This window comes from Narcine bancroftii, chromosome 1 (genome assembly GCF_036971445.1).
Source record: "Narcine bancroftii isolate sNarBan1 chromosome 1, sNarBan1.hap1, whole genome shotgun sequence".
In the NCBI taxonomy this organism is placed as follows: domain Eukaryota; kingdom Metazoa; phylum Chordata; class Chondrichthyes; order Torpediniformes; family Narcinidae; genus Narcine; species Narcine bancroftii.
Window position 1 is genome coordinate 267,649,625 of NC_091469.1, and position 19,811 is coordinate 267,669,435.

At 38.2% G+C, this 19,811-nt stretch overlaps 1 long non-coding RNA gene across 2 annotated transcripts in view; it reads left to right on the plus strand.

Annotated features, from left to right (window-relative positions):
• LOC138743190 (uncharacterized) overlaps positions 1 to 19,811 on the plus strand; it is a 64,512-nt gene that overhangs the window by 615 nt on the left and 44,086 nt on the right. The window lies entirely within an intron of this gene.

The window sequence follows — 19,811 nt, forward strand, 5'->3', positions numbered from 1 at the left end:
AGCAGCGTGCGTTGAGAAGCAGACTGTTGTCACCGATGCCGTTTAAAATAGTACAAATCGGTTCATAAACAAACATCGAGAAAGCTTTTTTTTAAAGAAAACATCCGAAAAAGTTCATCCTACTTCAAACAGATATTATTCCATCTCAGACCGATGTATCATATTATGGGTATTTTATATAAGTAACGCAGCGTGGCTTATTAAATAGGACCAACTTTTGTTGACCATGCCTGTGATGCGCTGTTGTTAGCGATAAAATAGATGAAATCGATCCAGCTCGCCCACCTCTTCCAAACGACTACATTAACATTTGACCGCCCCTCCCCCGTCACATTTATCAAAGGTATTTTTAACAATCCACAGTAAGATGGCTTGTTTGACTCGACTGGGATTGGGAAAGGTGCAGGGCATGGGACCTGTGGAGGAATGTGTCGAGAAGCGGAAAGGTTGCGGTGAAAGTTACCCAAAGAGTTATTGTCGAGTACCTGATACAAATTCTTACATTTAAAAACAGTCTACATTTGAAGTTGAAGAAACTTACCTCCAGGTGTTCATTAAATATATTCGGCCCCTGACACAGAGAGTCGGGTGCTCAGATAAAGTGAGCACTCAGGTTAACAGTTATGAATCATTGTTTGCTTTTTTACAACATGACAGCGACCTCAATGTATAACAGAGAGAGCAAACATTACTCAGCAAGTCGGAGAATGCTTAAATCTATATTCAAGCAGTTCAAACAAATTATTCCTGAAAGCAAGCTCATTAGCAAAAAAAAAACCCCACAAAATAACTTAAACAAAACAGCACGCAAAATCAGGTTTATCTTGGACTGTACATGCTTCTCGCCCACATAAGCTAATGATCTTAATTTATATATATATGGTGCACAATTTAAAAAGTGAAAATAAAAGTTTCACCGTTGCCTCTTCGGTGGTGGTGTGAGCATGATGACACCAGACACAGCTACACAATACTGTAAATAACATTGGCATGCTATTAATAGGATGGCTGTACTTACAAGGAATGAGGGCTGGATGCTGTTGGAAATGCAGTTTGTGTTAATGGAAGAGTCATCCAGGCCGGTGTGAGAGGAGTGGCACTGACAGGATGGAGGTTTACCTTTACCAGCTGATTTTCAGCGTCAGCTCCCCCTCTCCACCATCCCCCACCCCAATCTCTGCCTTTCATTTTCACATTCCCTTTGTTCTATTACACACGCGTCACCATCTTGCACCAAAAAAATGAATAATTAAATCAAACTGTGCATTAGCTGTAAGGGATTCAACACAGTCCACTTACAAGCAAACTCTTGGTCAATAATATTTCTACTGGGGGGAGGGAGAAACTGATTGGAAAATGAATTAAGACAAAACTGATCGTGGAAAAGGAAGGCTGATTGTCAGTTTTATTGAACTAATTCACTGGAACTGGAGGAATACAGACTGGGAGCTGAAGGTGGAAAATAATCTTCGCTCGTCTTACTTTTACTGACAAGACACAAACTGTCAGCAGAGAAATAAACCAGACATGATTTGCAAGAATGTGAAAATAAAGTTACTAACTTTTTTTTAAATCGGGAATAAATATCTCAAAGAAACAATTAAAAAGTGCTATATGAAAAGCTCTCCTAACAGATATCAAGCGCATTGTTCCATTCCCGGTATTCCTTTAAAATATACACAGTGCTTATAGATATCCAGATCGTCAAGTTTCACCAGAACATCCATCTGGAATAGCTGTACTCTCAATTAAATACAGGAAATGAGAATAAAATCTAGTTTATTTGGGTTCGGTACAGGGCAAAGACAGCACAGAGACAGACCAGTTTACAAGAACATTAGATTTTTTTTTGTCGTTTTTACTGAATTGTTATCAAAGCTTCCAGGAAAGGAATGGGTGGGAGGGAGGCTACTTCAAAGATTATCGTCAAATTTTCAAACTGGAGCAAAGCATCAGGATCAAGCAGGGTAACCCGAGAAATAAACCATGGCAGCAAATTCATTACGTGCTGATCAATATAGGTAACAAGGAGGGAGGGTGGAGGATGGATGGATGGGTGGGTTGGGGAGAGATGGGAAAGGTTTGCCACTGGCGTTCGCCCCTATACGGTTACTCAATGGATAAGCACAGAGCAACAATTAGCTCAAGTTTCTAATGATGGCTTCTGAAGTTGTTGAAGATTTCCACATAGGGCAAAACATTAAGCAAAGAACGCGCCGGATCCTTGCGAACACCCAGTGCCTAAATTATGCGAAGGAAATCAAGTCTTTCTTGTTTTCTTAGAGAAACTGTTTAAAAAAGTGTTTTACTATGTGTGTAAAAGTACTTGCTGATTGCATTAGGATTGACGAAATGTTCTGTGATTATTAGAATGTACTAAAATGTCAAATGTAAACATTATTGATTAGAACGGAGCAATTCGTCTGTTACCCTCCCCACCTCACCTCAAGGCGGCGGAGGGGGACCTTTTATAGTCGTCTTCCCATTGCTGCTGTGCTATGGTCTGGTTGCACTCGCACAGTGGTTGCTGCAGTCGGTGACAGAAGGCTGTAACAGGTTAGTTGCAGGATTAATATATTCATTCGAACATCGTTTGGATATCACTAAGATAAAATGTACTAAAAAAAAATGTTATTACGGTCCTGGATATTAACTCGTCGGGATTTGGACAAATATTTCGTGAACTTCACAACAAAAAAGAAAATATTCACAACCCACAATTTCCAATGCTCTGCCGAGGGTTGAGATACAGCAAGAGGCAAACTGAGAGGGGGAGGGGGGGGGTAAGAAATCCACCTCACTTAAATCAGTGGGTCATTAACAAATCTGTTTTCCAGTGAAATTAACAGTGTCGGTCAACAGGCCATATTTTATTTCAATTTAGGGTCGATACTTATAGACGAATTTGTGTTTAGGGAAAGTTAAAATTCCTCACCAACAAAATAATTTAAGGAACATCGAACAAATCAGAGCATTTATAATTTTACGTTTCTCATCTCTCAACTCATGTTGCATTTGTGTCCTGGAATACTTGCTTATTGAACGTTCGTGGAGTTGCGGAGAAGTTCTCTGTTAGGTGCACGCATAAGGAATCCCAGCCCTGAGTGTCCTGTTCATTTTAATCAGAAGCTCTTATTTTTCTGGCTGTGGTTTATTACTGATTTCCTCATGTCCCGTGAGATGATATTAATGCGTGCTATTTTATAAATAAACTAAAAAAGATTTTTTTTTAATGACTTGGCAAGGGATTGTTCATTCTTTGAATGTACTGAACGGGTAAAACTTCAAATTAAACTTTGGAGACGTACTTGCAGTTTGATTCTGGTAGGATTAGGTTTCAAATTGAAATTTCTCTCATTCACACATTCACAAGGGAGTGGGCGAGAGGTACCAGGTAGAACATCTTTACACGAACAGAATGGACCTTTGAAGCCGGTCTGTGTGCCTCAGACGCCACCAATTGTTCATATTAAGTATTGCAATCCATCTTCAACTGCAAGTCTTGTATATCGATCCATAGCCCTTTTTAACGTAAACTAGAATAGAAGCGATTCAGATACAAGATGGAATAATATTGTATGCTTGCTTTGTTACACAGCTAACGGAATATTATAATATTTTCCACAAGAAACATGTACAATAATTATAAAGAAATATATTCAACATGCAATTATGGAATGAAAAAATAATTCAGAACACTTTGTATATTTTTAACCTTTTTTATCACTGGAAATAAAATTTTAAAAGACAACATAACGATCTACATAGTTTCACTAAAATTGGTCATTTTGAAGTATTTCTTTTCACACCTGGTGATCTGGTCTTAAAATTTGATCACAACTTCGAGCTCCCAAACATTAAAAACTACTGGTGAATGAGTGGTGAATTTTATTAACACTCAAAATGTTTATTTCCATAAAATAACGAAGTCATTCTATTAAAAAAACAATAAAATGCTGTACCATTTTCAGTAACAAAAAAATGACTGTTTTGTATGCATCCACATGGCATTAGCTTCTCATCTTTTAAAAGTTTTTTGATATTGTGTATTAGCTTCTAATTAGAGTTTTCTTTGATCCTAAAATACATTATGTGCTCTCATCAATTTCAATTTGTGCTTTGAAATCATGTTTATTGCCATTAATTTACTGTTTAAAGTAAGTATGTCTAAACAACCCCTGAGATTTCAATTGAATAAATTTGGCAAGTGTGTGTGTGTGTGTGTGTGTGTGTGTGTGTGTGTGTGTGTGTGTGTGTGTGTGTGTGTGTGTGTGTGTGTGTGTGTGTGTGTGTGTGTGTGTGTGTGTGTGTGTGCGCTTGTAGATTTTTTAACCACACATTAGCTAACACCACACTCAAGTAATAAACACACCAAAACTTGCATGTCAACAGAAAATGAGCATTGGCCTCTAAAACGTACAATATACCCCTAAGAAGGTGCAACTGGGGAGGTTTGCAGTTTAAGGCACATGCGTATAACCTTGGTTCATTGCATTAGAAATTCTATGCAAGATCCTATATATATATATATATATATATACACACACATACACACACACACACATATATATATATACACACACACATATATATATACACACACACACATATATATACACACACACACACATATATACACACACACACACATATATACACAAACACACACATACATACACACACACACATATATATACACACACACATATATATATTATACACACACACATACATACACACACACACACACATATATATACACACACACACACATATATACACACACACACACATATATACACAAACACACACATACATACACACACACACACATATATATACACACACACATATATATATTATACACACACACATACATACACACACACACACACACATATATATACACACACACATATATATATTATACACACACACATATATATATATGTATGTATATATGTATATATATGTATATATATATATATATAATACGTTGATCCTCCTTTACTGCTCCCACTGACACCATGGACAAAACCACTAATTATAAACACATTTTTATTGCCTTATCCTTGCTATATTTTCCTTTTTTTCTGCAATAAAACATACTTGGATACAAGGGCAATCAGAGTTTTCTCCCTGTCGATATGATGCAGTATTTAAAACTAAGAAGACTGTTGATTAATTTTAAAAATATCTGAATTTATGGAGGTATTTATTTAAGATTTATATTGTTAATATTCTTCCTACAATCCTAAAATTTGTCATCTTTGCTACAACTTGAGAATGTAAAAGTACAAAATAGAAGTACTGAATGAATTAACATTTTGTAATGTAAAAAAAAATTACATATTCAAACAAGCAGTAGTGGCATGGAACATATGGGGATTAAAGGGGAGGAGGTGCTTTTTGTCTTACAGTGAATAAAGGTAGATAAATCCCCTGGGCCTGATATGATATTCTCTTGGACCTTAAGGGAAACTAGAGTAGAAATTGCAGACGGCCTGGCAGAAATATTTAAAATGTCCTTAGCCATGGGTGAGCTGCCAGAGGATTGGAGGGTAGCTAATGTTATTCCATTGCTCCAAAAGTAAACCAAGAAATTACAGGCCGGTGAGCCTGACGTTAGTAGTAGTAAAATTAATGGAGGTTGGGTATTTAAGTATTTGGACAGCCAAGGGCTGATGAGGCAAAGTTAGCATGCCTTTATGTGTGGTAGGTCATGTTTAAGAAATCTCAAGGTTTTTTTCAAAAGGAGGTTACCAAGAAAGTAGATGAAGAAAAGGCTGTGGATGTGGTCTACATGGACTTTACTAAGGCTTTGACAAGATCCCACATGGGAGGTTAGTTCAGAAGGTTCAGACACCTCATGGAGAGGTTATAAACTGGATTTGAAATTGGCTGAATGGGAGAAGACAGAGTTGTAGTGGATGATTGCTTCTCAGACTGGAGGCCTGTGATTAGTGGTGTGCCTCAGGGATCAGTGCTGGGACCATTGTTGTTTGTCATCTATATTAATGATCTGGATGAAAATGTGATAAATTGGATCAGCAAGTTTTACACTAAGATTTGAGGTGTTGTGGACAGCGAGGAAGGCTTTCAAAGCTTGTGGAGGGATCTGGATCAACTGGAAAAATGAGCCCGAAAATGGCAGATGGAATTTAATGTAGTTACAAGTGTGAGGTGGTGCATTTTGGAACCAAGGAAGGACATGTACACTAAATGGTAGGGCAGTGAGATTGTAGAGGAGCAAAGGTATCTGGGAATACAGATACACAATTCCCTGAAAGTGGCATCACAGATAGACTGGGTCGAAAGAAAGCTTTTGGCATCTTTGCCTTCATTAAATCAAACAGGAAGACAAGAGTTGGGATGTTATGTTATGGTGAGGTTGGATAAGTTATTTGTGAGGTGAAATTTGGAGTATTGTGTGCAGCTCTGGTCACCAAATTATAGGAAGGCTATCAGTAAGATTGAAAGAGTGCAGAGAAAATTTATTAGGATGTCGCCAGGTCTTCAGGATTTGAATTATAGGGAAAGATTAAACAGGTTAGGATTTTATTCCTTTGAGCATAGAAGAATGAAGGGAGATTTGATAGAAGTTTATAAAATTATGTGAGGTGTAGACAGGGTAAATGTGAGCAGGCTCTTTCCGCATAGATTAAGAGAGATAAATACAAGAGGACCTGGCTTTATGCTAAAAGGGGAAAGGTACAGGGAGAACATTCAGGGAGAAACATCTTCACTCAGAGAGTGGTGGGAGTGTGTAACAAGCTACCATCTGATGTGGGAAATGCAGGCTCACTCGAGTTTTGAGAATACATTGGATAGATACATGGATGGGAGAGGTCTGGAGGGTTATGGAATGGGTGCAGGTCAGTGGGACTAGCGGAATGATGTTTCTGCTCAGTCTAGAAGGACCCATTTTCTATTCTGTAGTTCTATGAGCTGCTTAATGAGGTATATTCAACGTTGACCTCAATAACAGGACCTTAACTAGATTTAAGTGATGGCGCTTCTGCACTTGTTTATAGGAAGAATCAAAGGAGAAAGGATGCTCTTTTATGATTCCAGTCAAAAATTTATCTTCAGCAATTAAATGAATGTTTATAACTATCATCAAACTGAATTACTAAATGACAAAGGAAAATTATATTAACTATTTTTCATCATTAAATAACCCAATTATTAGATAATGACTGAGGTTTCAGAATTAGTGATTAAACAAAAGAAAATTATTTACCCCCACATGTTGTATACTTTGATCTTTTTTCCAACAATTAGTTCAGAATTTTGCACTTTGCTTTCGATCAAATCATGATAAAATTTCATACTTCAATAAACTGTCTCCATTATCCAAACATACATAACTTCAGCTGGGTAGATCTGTGAAGAAACAACAAACATTTGTAATCATGTTGGAATTATATGGTTTGTAGTCTGCATAATAAATTCTGAAACTAGTAATCCTTCCAATATATGCCTGATAGGCACATGAATGTAAGTAAAATGGAGGGATATGGGCTGTGAGGGTGAGACTTGTGTTGAGTAGGTTTATATAGGTGAGCACAGCAATGTGGGGAGAATGTTGTGCTGCTCTATGTTCCATAAACAAATGGTTTAATTTTGCCAATAACAAAATATGTATCTATGAAATCTACAAATATAATCTGAAATTCAAATATTTCATAAGGCAAGGTATCGCTTTCAGGTTGAAGAATAGAACCTTAAACATTTTTAATCTACAAGGTCAAAATCTTCATTATCCAGGTTCTTCGTCTTCATTGGAAAATAACCTGGATAATGGAGGGGTCAATGGAGGTGCTCTTTCTCCTCCAAATCAAGGTTACTCAGCTCTATTTCACAATTTAATTAAGATTTAATAGAATTGAGATAATCTGGTAACTTGTAAGATTATTATCAAAATCAGCACGACTTCAAAAGGCTGCTGGATTTGTAGAGATAAAATTAAGAAACATTTATAAATAACAAAAATGTAACATCAAGATTTTCCCTGTTTACAACCATGTAAACACTTAATAAACAATACACACAAAAGAGGGTATCAACCACATAGATGGATCATTGTGTACATTGGAAATATTAGGTGCAATTCTAAAGCAGCCATGTTCAACCTTATTTTTGTCGATGCTCCCCGCCCACCCCTCCCCCCCCCCACACCCTAGGACTCTTCTCAAAGTTTATGGCCCCCTTCCTGTGAGGCATTCAGTTGGTTTCTCCCATATTTCTCTTCTACAAACTAGATTAAAAAAACATTTAATAATTTCAATCCATGCCCCCCCCCCCCCACAAATGTGCTGTGGTCCCCAGGATGGCCGTAAGGCTTCCCTTTGAGAATGACTGCTCTAAGGAACAAAAGCAGAATTGTTGCAAGAGGAAATCTCAAACTATAACAAATGAAATATGTTAAAAAAAGATTGTTGAAACTAATGGAGTCATAGAATTTTACAGCACAGAAAGTGGCCCTTCTTGTCCATGCCAACCAAGTTTTCTACCCAAGCTAATCCAATTTGCCCACATCCTTCTAACTCTTTTCTATCCATGTGCCTGTATTTTTAAATGTTACAATTGTAGCCTCCTATCTCTTCCTCCAGCCACTCATTCCTATATCCATCATCCTCTGTATGAAAAAGCTGCTTTTTAAATCTTTCCCCTCTCACCTTAAATCTATGACCCCTAGTTTTAGATTCATCTACAATGGAAAAGGGCAATAAAGTCTCTCCTCAGATTCCTAACCTCCTGTGAGAAAAGTCACAAGGTACTTAACCTCTTCTTATACAGTAAAATCCCTGGTATCCAGAATTCAAGCAAATGACAGCACCTGGAAAAAAATTGAGGAAAATTTAAAAAAAAATAAAACAATAGGGGAAAATAACTTAAAGTTGTAAAAAGTAAATGTTCTCTGAAGTAAAACTTAAACCTTTGGTGAAAATGGGAGCAAATATTCAGTCAGTGGGGTGCCTTGGTCATGCTTTGCTCATAGCGTCTATTTAAATAAAGTTGTGTTTGAATAAAATAGTGTTGCCCAGGTTGATGCCACTTGCAACTGGGGTGAGACTTTTAAAGTGTCTCCTTATTTCTGCTTATTAAGAGTCATCTCAGTCAGAGATTTTATCTGTAAACTTGGGGGAGGGGGGTTAATTATCTATAATGTTATTGTTTGTTTTTTGGGTGGTTCCATGTAGGGGAAGGAACCTGCAGATGTAGCCACTGTTAAATGTTTTCAAAGAATGTGACTGAAAATAAAGTAAAATGCTTTAGGGTTTATATATTCATGCAAGTGAAGTTGTTCAATGTAAAGTGTTTATTCTTAATGCAGGTATTAGTTAGTCACTGTAAGAGTAAGTCTCAAGCAACCAGAAAATACACTTATCCGGCATCTACCAATTCCCATAGGTGTCCAATATCAGGGGTTTTACTGAAATTCAAGCCGACCAATTCTGGTAACATTCTCATGAACATTTTCAGCATCTTTTCAGGCTCAAAGAATGATCTGGACAAGAATAGTTAGAATTTTACTTAAGCAGCTCTTAAGGAGGACTTAACAGAGACGTCTCCAGAATGGAGGACCATTGCCTTCCCAAGATCGTGTTCTATGGTGAGCTCTCCACTGGCCACCGAGACAGAGGTGCACCAAAGAAGAGGTACAAGGACTGCTTAAAGAAATCTCTTGATGCTTGCCACATTGACCACCGCCAGTGGGCTGATATCGCCTCCAACCGTGCATCTTGGGGCCTCACAGTTCGGCGGGCAGCAACCTCCTTTGAAGAAGACCGCAGAGCCTACCTCACTGACAAAAGACAAAGGAGGAAAAACCTAACACCCAACCCCAACCAACCAATTTTCCCTTGCAACCGTTCCTGCCTGTCCCGCATCGGACTTGTCAGTCACCAACGCCCCTGCAGCAGACATGGACATACCCCTCCATAAATCTTCATCCATGAAGCCAAGCCAAAGAAAGAAAGAAAAGAGACGACTGTTGCATTGCAATAGGTTCTTCTATTTTGGATTTTGAGGCTAGGCCAAATCAGATTATCTATATTTTCTTTTTGAAAGGATGTCAGAATCTTAGATTTTTTAAGTGGAATCGTTAAATTTCTGCTGGAGTGATAATCTGACCTAACAATTTATTTATGTTTTATTTTCCATATTGCATATTATAAGAAGAGGGATTTTATTTATATAAGATGCATTGAAAGAAATTTCCTCTCATTAGTATTTTCACTCTTGTTGAGTATCTGCTAATATGAATCACTTAATTCCCCAACTGTGTAAAAGTCTATCCAACTTTGCCTTATATATATTTACTGAGGTTGCCTCCACTGCTTCAATGGGCAGAAAATTCCACAGATTCATCAACATCTTGAAAAAGCAGTTCCTCCTCATCTCCATCCTATATCTATTACCCTGGATCTTGAGGGTACGTCCCCTAGTTCTAGTCTCCCCTACCAATGGAAACAACTTGCCTACCTCTATCTTATCTATGCCTTTCATAATTTTATGTTTCTATAAATTCCATCGAGTATAGCCTCCTCATGGGATAACCCCGTCATCTTTATTTGAACATTTTATAGTGAATCTTGCAAAGCCCTAATTCTCTTGAAAAATCTATCTGAAATGTGCTTCGCTCTCCTCGGATGCTGCCCGACTCGAACATTCACAGAATTTTGTTGTAATTTCAGATTTTTCCCCTCTTTTTGTTTTGGTTTAGGTCCCTAAAATCTATAAAATAATAAAAATATATGCAATAGGATGTCACAGTTAGCATGACACCTTTACAGGTGCAGCAATCTGGGTGCGAATCCGGCGCTGTCTGTAAGGAGTTTATTCATTCTTCCTGAGTCTGCTTGGTTTCCTCCAGGTGCTCCAGTTTCATCCAACGTTTCCAAATGTACAGGTGTTGTAGGTTAATTAGGGCATTTGGGCAGCATGGGGTTGTGTAACCGTGCTCTTTCTAAATGTGGGAAAAAAAAATTAAAGAGTATGAAACAAGGAGAATATCACTCATGTTAAGTAAGATATGTTATGCCCAGATTAAAATTGAACAGGTCATCAAAATAACAGATTGACTACTGGTTATTTCATACAGTTTGTGTCTAGCTTTGGGTTGAAGTATACAAGATGGCCATGGTTCGTGAAAATTAGAATGTGGACAGAAGCCTTTCATTTGTAAATACAGGACAACAGACTCGCCAAGGCAAATAGCACCTTTGGAAGACTACACAAAAGAGTCTGGAAAAACAACCAACTGAAAAACCTCACAAAGATAAGCGTATACAGAGCCGTTGTCATACCCACACTCCTGTTCGGCTCCGAATCATGGGTCCTCTACCGGCATCACCTACGGCTCCTAGAACGCTTCCACCAGTGTTGTCTCCGCTCCATCCTCAACATTCATTGGAGCGCCTTCATCCCTAGCGTTGAAGTACTTGAGATGGCAGAGGTCGACAGCATCGAGTCCACGCTGCTGAAGATCCAGCTGCGCTGGGTGGGTCACGTCTCCAGAATGGAGGACCATCGCCTTCCCAAGATCGTGTTATATGGCGAGCTCTCCACTGGCCACCGTGACAGAGGTGCACCAAAGAAGAGGTACAAGGACTGCCTAAAGAAATCTCTCGGTGCCTGCCACATTGACCACCACCAGTGGGCTGATATCGCCTCAAACCATGCATCTTGGCGCCTCACAGTTCGGTGGGCAGCAACCTCCTTTGAAGAAGACCGCAGAGCCCACCTCACTGACAAAAGACAAAGGAGGAAAAACCCAACACCCAATCCCAACCAACCAATTTTCCCTTGCAACCGCATCGGACTTGTCAGCCACAAATGAGCCTGCAGCTGACGTGGACATTACCCCTCCATAAATCTTCATCCGCGAAGCCAAGCCAATGAAGAAGAAAGAAGAAAAGTATTGTTTGTCTGCATGTGTTATGTCTGGTTGTGTGCTTGCAGGTTTTGCACCAAGGACAGGAGAATGCTGTTTCATTGGGTTGTACTTGTGCAATTGCACGATAAACTTGAACTAACTTCTTTGGTTTCAAGGTTATTAATAAGCCAGATTCTAGACAATCTATCCAACATTGAAATTATAAAATTGTGAAATGGCAGCACTGCCGCTGGTGCAGACCCACGGAGAGCTAGGAGTGGTGATACAGCACTCCCATGGGGAAAATCAACCACCCAGTCAACTGCTGTCAGTTCCACACAGGCTTTTAACAATAAAGGAACTGATGGTAGTTTTATTAAGATCCCACGACTGCGGGGTCTGCGCCCAAGATGGCGGCGCCTCTAATCGCCAGCAGCCATGAGGAGTTGCAAACTCCAGGGAAGTGGAGGACTGGCTCAGGGCACCAGAAAACGGGGAGAACACCCCCCCCCCCATTTGAGAGAAACAGTGGTGATCACCCACGGGATGGTGACCATGGCAGTGGGCTAGTAAGGGAGCTCTGCGGCAGAAAGACCCATGCATGTGGCAGGCTGCTGGCGACTTGAGGTGAGGAACCCACAGAGGTGCTGTAGACTATGGTCAGGGGACTCATGCCAGACCGTGAGCTGCTGGAGACTGGCTCAAAAATGGCTGAAGGGGCACCAGGTATCTGGACCGGGATGCGAGGGGAGCCAAAGGTGCTGAAGTGTTCCTGATCACGTTGGAGGCTCAGATCTGGACCTCGGGTTGCCAATAGTTAGGATTGGACTCTGGCTGCAGAAATTTTGGAGACAAATCTACAGACACTCGTGCATCTGGGGGGCAGGGATCTCCCTTTTGCTTCTTTTTCTGATTGTAAGAGATGCTTCAGGCAATTTCTGCTGAAGGCGAATCTATCTGCATTACAGCAGGCAAAAGCAATTTTGTGTAATATGACACTGTTTTATTGCATGAAAATAAAATGAATCTTGAATCCAACACCTTTATGGGAATGCCATTAGTACATGCACTGCCATGGTTCACAAGGACAAATTGCCCTGAGAGGGGTTTTTTTTAACAACTGAAGCAATGATGTGCTTGTGTTAACATTCTTACACATAGATAAATCATGCTTCTCATTTCATAATGCTTCTGATCTGTGTTCTCTACAGATCAGTGTTCAGTAAGTCTGGAGATCTCTGCATTAATACTATATTCTTAAAAATATTAAATTTGAATTTGGATAACGTAATTATGGTAACTTCGGTGACACAACTGAAACCCAAGAGAAGTTGTCAGCTCAAAGACAACATATGAATAGGATGTTGCAGTATTTTTGAATTATTAAACAAGCTTTGGAAATCCAGTGAACACAAAACTTGAATATTAGTTGTAAATGTGGAATGAGAATGTAATGATTCAATTGGTATCACCATTCTCCAGAGCAGCATTTGCAGAACAAAGATACTACATTAACAATTCTTGGAAGTTAAGTAAAAAACAATAACTTCCTCTTTTATAATGCCATATCCATAGGAAGTTACTTCAAGACACTTCAAGTGTAGAAAATTGATAAAATATTATAATGACAAAATTCAGCAAATGGCCCAAAATAAAAGATGCAGTGAAAGTGGTGGAACAATTAAATAAGGTGATCCACAAGAAATAAGAACTAGAGAAGCATAATGGTTCCAGAGTGTTATAGATCCAGGAGTTTATTCAAGTACAAGATCATAAAGGGATTAGAAAAATAACTACTGATGTGGTAACCACAATCTAGGCTTGTTGCATCAGTATAAATGTGAGCAACTTGCAAAATTATTGCACCCCAACAAAGTGTGTACATTGAACTTCAACAAACCCACAACAGGCACTGAAGTTGATCTGAACAAAGAGCCTAAATTTGTGTAAAGACTGTTATTACAACTAAAGCTGATCTATGTATATTAAGACTACTCAGCTTTCAAAACCACACGAGCCCCTTTCAAATTCCAAAACTCCATATATTCTAGAACAGTGGTTCTCAATCTTTTGCTTTCCACTCATACCACTTTAAGTAATCCTTATGATTAGTAAGGGATTGCTTAAGGTGATATGTGAGTGGGAAGGGAAGGTTGAGAATCATTGCTCTAGATCCAATTGTTACTGAAATATTTTGCTTGAGAAAAGTAGTCATTGGACCATTTCCTTTAGAGTTATGAAACCATGCACATAACGAGTCAATTAGGTACGATTAAAACAATGGTTTTCAAACATTTTCTTTCACCCACATACCACCTTAAGCAACCCTTTACTAATCACAGAGCACTTATGGTATAGGGATTACTTAGTGGTATGTAAGTGGAAAGAAAAAAGTTGAGAACCAATGTTCCAGAATGATTCTCAGATTGGAAGGCAGCAAGTATCCACCATTCAAGAAATAAACTAGCTGGCCTCACATCAGTGGAAAAGAAAATGCATGTATCCATGAATAAGAAAATGACAGTAGGGCACTTAGACAATAATAATGGACATGTGGATTTATCGAAGATAATTTATGTGACAAATCTGCTGAGAGTTTTCAGATTATAATATATATATATATATATAAATAAAAGAGACAATGAATCAGTGCAGTGCATTGAGACATTCAGAAGACTTTCACAAAGTGCCTTTCAAGAGATTACACAAAAGAATGTAGGTTTTTAGGATAATATTGAGGATTGTTTTTTTGAAGAGAAACCCAACAAGAATAAACAGGTCAATTGCACATGGGAGGCTGTGACCAGTGGAATGTTTCTGTGATTGGGGCTGGGGCCCAAGTTATTCACAATCTATGTCAATAAATGGAATGGGGGACCAAATATATTTTATCTAAGTTTCCTGATGACCCAATGATGAGGTGTAACAAGGGTGTCGAGAGTCTCAAAATGAATATGGGCAGGTGAAGTGATTGGGCAATGATTGGCAGACTGGGATACAAGGTAAAAATCATGAAATGTTGGTCAAGAAGTTTTTTTTTATTTTTAAAATGGTCAGACATTTTAAATGGGTTTAAATTTTGAGCGATTTTGATGCCCGAGCTTTCAAAAATCTTTGAAAGTGAACATGCAGGAACTGCAAGTAATTCTGATGACAAACAATATTGCCCCTTTATTGCAATAAATTTAAAATTGAAAAAAATCAAAGTTACCTTTGAAATTAAATAGAATATCTATGAGATGGCACTTGCACATTGTCAGTCTGGTGTATCAAAACAAGGAAAAATATACTTACACATAGCCTTCACAAGATTGATTCCTGGAATGGGGAGATTATCCTTTTGATGAAACATTCTGGGCAGTTTACAAAAGGAAGTGATCACATTGAAATGTACTGAATCTGTACCAGGCTTGACAAAAGCAGATGTAGAGTTAAAGTTTTGATAATAGAACCAGGAGTGAGTTTTCAATTAAGGGAGTAGAAATTCGGGTTAGCAAATCTTTGCAATTCTCATTACAGGGCTACGGAATATATTGCATTAACTATATATTCTACATAAAGAACAATAGACTTTTGGATGCTCAGGATAGTGACCTTTAAGTAAAAGGCCAGCTGGGATCTTACTGACCAGCTGGGAGTTTAATTTAAATTAGATGAACAGCATGGAAACTGGCCCTTCTGGCCCACCAGCCCATGCCACCCAAACAACCTGCACACCCTGCATGCTTTGAAAGGTGGGAGGAAGCTGGGGCACCTGGGGAAAACCCACGCAGACACGAGAAAAATTTATAAACTCTTTAGGGACAGTACTGGGTTCTATCCCAGGTCACTGCCACTGTAATAGCATTGCACTAACTGCTAGACAAATCATGCAAAGGTGTAAATGGCCTATTCCTCATTTTATTTTTTGTATCCTTATCATTACTGTACATAAGCAACCCAACCAGTGTTTCTCAAGGCCAAGGTGCACACACAAACACAATGTACAGTACATAATAATCTCATATATACATAGATATAATTTAAAACAAATAAATAACAATATGAACACAAGTTCATGTTTCATATAGTGTTAATATCATTTTAAGGGCTAGTACAGACTAAAAACCATTCATAGCTGTGGAGAGACTGGGTGGCAACAACGAGTAGAGGCTGGACTCAAATTCACTACTTTGGAGAGAGAAGGGACACAAGTGCTGAGAGACTCGTGAGAGTGGGATATTGGAGGAAACCGTATTCATTATTGACTAGAGGCCACCTCATCGAACACTGAGCAGGAATGACTGTGATAATGGACAATTTGGACGATTCTCCCTGTTAGAAGAATTATTGAACCACTGTGACCAAAGAAAAGGTCATTTTTCATTGACCCATATCTGGGTATTGGAAGCATCATGGAAGTTTCCCCTACACAAGAAAAAGGGGAGTTGTGACAACTGTTCTTATGAAAGGATATTTTCATTGGAAGAAACTTAACAAGGATTTGAGAGTTTTCAGCAGTCCAGTCACTCAGTCTCTCACTTCCTTCATGATTACTTCTGTGCATCAGTTTAAAAGTCTGCGTTTTGACAAGGGATTTGTAAGACTGAACTTCGGAATTACTTTTCCGAATTGTGCCGAAGCTATAATGGTTTGGGCATTACACACACAAATGTATATTCATGCATAGTTGGGGTTGATTTGACTAAATGTGTTATATCAGTTGTACTTATTAATAAAAAGTGTTTTAAAAGAAAAATATAACATTGCCTTGGTGAATTTCTAATTTCTATTGCTGTTGGTCTGCGACATAACATATATATCTCAACACCTGCAGGAAGTAGCTATTACCCAGTCTGCAAATTCTCCTGTACCTCCTCCTTGATGGTAGTGTGTATCCATGACATCATTTTCACTGACCAGTTTTTATAATTCTAGGTGCACCAAATTATCAAAGCAATATCACACTTCACATCAGCTCAGGAAAAAACCTAGTATAATAAATGGGAAATAGTCATTTGTGGAGGTGCATGCCATCTACTTAAATTTTTGCACAGATCATTTGAAATAGAGAACAATGTAATGTCTTCAGTACAATGAGATTTACTTGATTCTATGACAGAAGTACTTGCATTTCTGAGGCATTTTTCAGAACCACCAAAGAAATTGTAATCATTGCTGTAACCTGAGAACGTTTGAAGCAAAATGAATATAAATCCCAATGCAATGCAAAAGTGAATGATTCAGATGTTTGTCAATAAAATCAAGCACCATGGGTGCTACTAAATGCATGTTGATATGGTGTGTCTTGTGTCTAATGATGTAATTATAGCTTTTGCGAATTCCAGAGCTGTCATGAAAGTGGAAGAAGCTGCCAAGTGTAATGGAAGGGTAAATTCTCCAAAGGACAAATGATGTGGCTTGTGTTCATGACAAGCTCAGGCATCATCTGTCTTGTCCCTGGAATGACTGATGTAGTTATAAAATTGACTAAATCTCTGGCCAACGATTTACAAAGCATTTCAACTACAGTAAAATCCCCGTTATCCAAAATTCAAGCAACTGGCAAAAAAGAAATTGTGGAAAATAAATAGATAAAAATATGAACATTTAAAATTGGCTCCCCCTAGCGGTCAGTTTGCCAATCAATGCAACAATCTCAAACCTCCAAAATTCTCATATCCAGCAACTACCAATCCCTATTGGTGCTGGATGCCGGAGATTTTACTATACTAACATTACAAACTCAAATTTTGTTTAGCTCAGTGCTTGGCTTGTAAATTAAAAATCCATGCAGATTATATCGGAGGAAAAATTGTATGAACTGAAGGATTTGGTACAAACTGTCAAAATGACAACAGTGAAATTCCTAATATGAATACTCTTGAGTATAACCACTAGAAGAGACCAGCACAGATTCCTCTTACTGAAACATTAGAGAAGTACATGAAACCAAGAGATTAGAGTTTCATTGTTGAGTTGATTAATTAGCAGTGCATGGACTATTACTAGTGCCACCTTGTAGACTGAAAGTTTAGTGTGGCACAGGAATTTTAAGTTATGTCTTTATTCCCCCAGCCATCTCAGTCTTGAACACATACTACTCATGTTCCCATAATGACAGCAAGTTACTGATCACTGGATAAATGAAAATAACTGGTAACTGAAAAACTGAACTGGATTGGCCACATAAATATTGCCCTTACAAGAACAGGTCCAAGTCTGGGTAATCCACACTGCATAAATGTCTTCCCAACTTCACAATGTCTACAGTGGAAAGCCATGGCTGTGTTGGAACACTTTCCACTGACTCTCCAGCTTAGGGCTAGCTTCAATAACATTCAAGATCTTTCACACTAAGGAGAGAAAACTGCCTACTAGTAAATAATCCATCCAAGATATTCATACTCTCCATCAATGGCACTCCAATTACTCATCAAGGCTTTTTTGACAGTGCACACCAAACTTGGGAAAGCTCTACCTTCTGGAAGAATAGGATGCAGGAACACAATTAGGGTTGAGAATAGGGCTTGGGTTACACACCATCAACCTTGGAGGTATTTTTTTGATCATTCACCGATGCTGGTTAAGGATGGTGAAATAGGCAACTTAAAGATATTTAGAATACTCGAAACACAAGAACAGTAATGGTTCAAAAAGATAAATCTGCAAAACCTTTTCAACAACAACTAGGGAAGAACAATGAATGTGGCCCTTCCCAATAATGGCTACATCCCATCAAAGAATTAAAGTAAATATAAAAAAAAATCATTTGGACTCAGGCTACTACACTTTTATAAAGTCAAAGCCTTAAAGAAACTTAACAGGAAAATCACTGGAATTTTACCAGGATGAAGGAAAATCGAGAGGGACAAATAAAAGAACTAAGATTACTCTCCTCACAGCAAGGTTAATATTTAATAGACGTGTATGCAATCACAAGGAGATTTGTTGAAATTTGTTTTGTGGCAGAAGGCCTTGAAAATAGATAATTAAAAATTAATCTAACAGGCAAATGCAAATTATTATAGGCAAAGTTGTGATCTGGATTTCACGGCAATTTAGAGAAGCAATAGCAGATTCAGTAATAAATTCTATAAAAATAATTAGTGAAATATGAAGAAAAGCTTACAGGGCTATACAAAAAAAACAGGTATTATATGTTCCCAATCATTTAGTGCGAGTATCACTGGCTGCAACCATTCACAGACTAGGTAGCAACAACTAGTGCAGATTAGACCCAAATTCACTACTTTGGAGAAGAAAAGGAACATTTGTTGTTTTTTCCAAGGACATCGGTGATGTGAGAGTCATGTGGGTGAAATTCTGAAGAAATGAGACATTATTGACCACCAGCCATCTCATGGAGCACTGTAAGAAACGGATAATTCGGCTGATTCTCCTTGTCAGGGGAATTATTGAATCACAGTGACCAAAGGAAAATTCACTTTGATTGACTCATATCTGGGTATTGGAAGCATCATGGAAGTCACTCATTTCATTTCCCCTATGCAAGGAAAAGCAGAGTTGTGACAACTGTTCATATGAAAGGATCTTTTCTCTGGAAGAAACTTAACAAGGATTTGTCAATTTGCGGCAGTCTCTCCCACCTCCTTCGTGATTACTTCTGTACATCAGTTTAAAAGTCTACATTTCAAAAAGGGATTTGTAAGATGGGAATTATTTTCCAGAATTGTGCCTAAGCTATAATGGTGTTTGTGAAACACACACACACACAATTGGGGTTAATTTGACTAATGTGTTATATTATTAGTAGTTATTAATAAAAATATTGTTTTAAAAGATAAAATATAACATTTCCTTTGTGAATTTCTATTGCTGCTAGTCTGCGACACAACAGGACAATTGGAAAGTCTTTAGAGGCACAGGTCCAATAAACTGAATAGTTTCATTTTGTGCTTCTTCATTTTATATTTCTAGAGGTGCC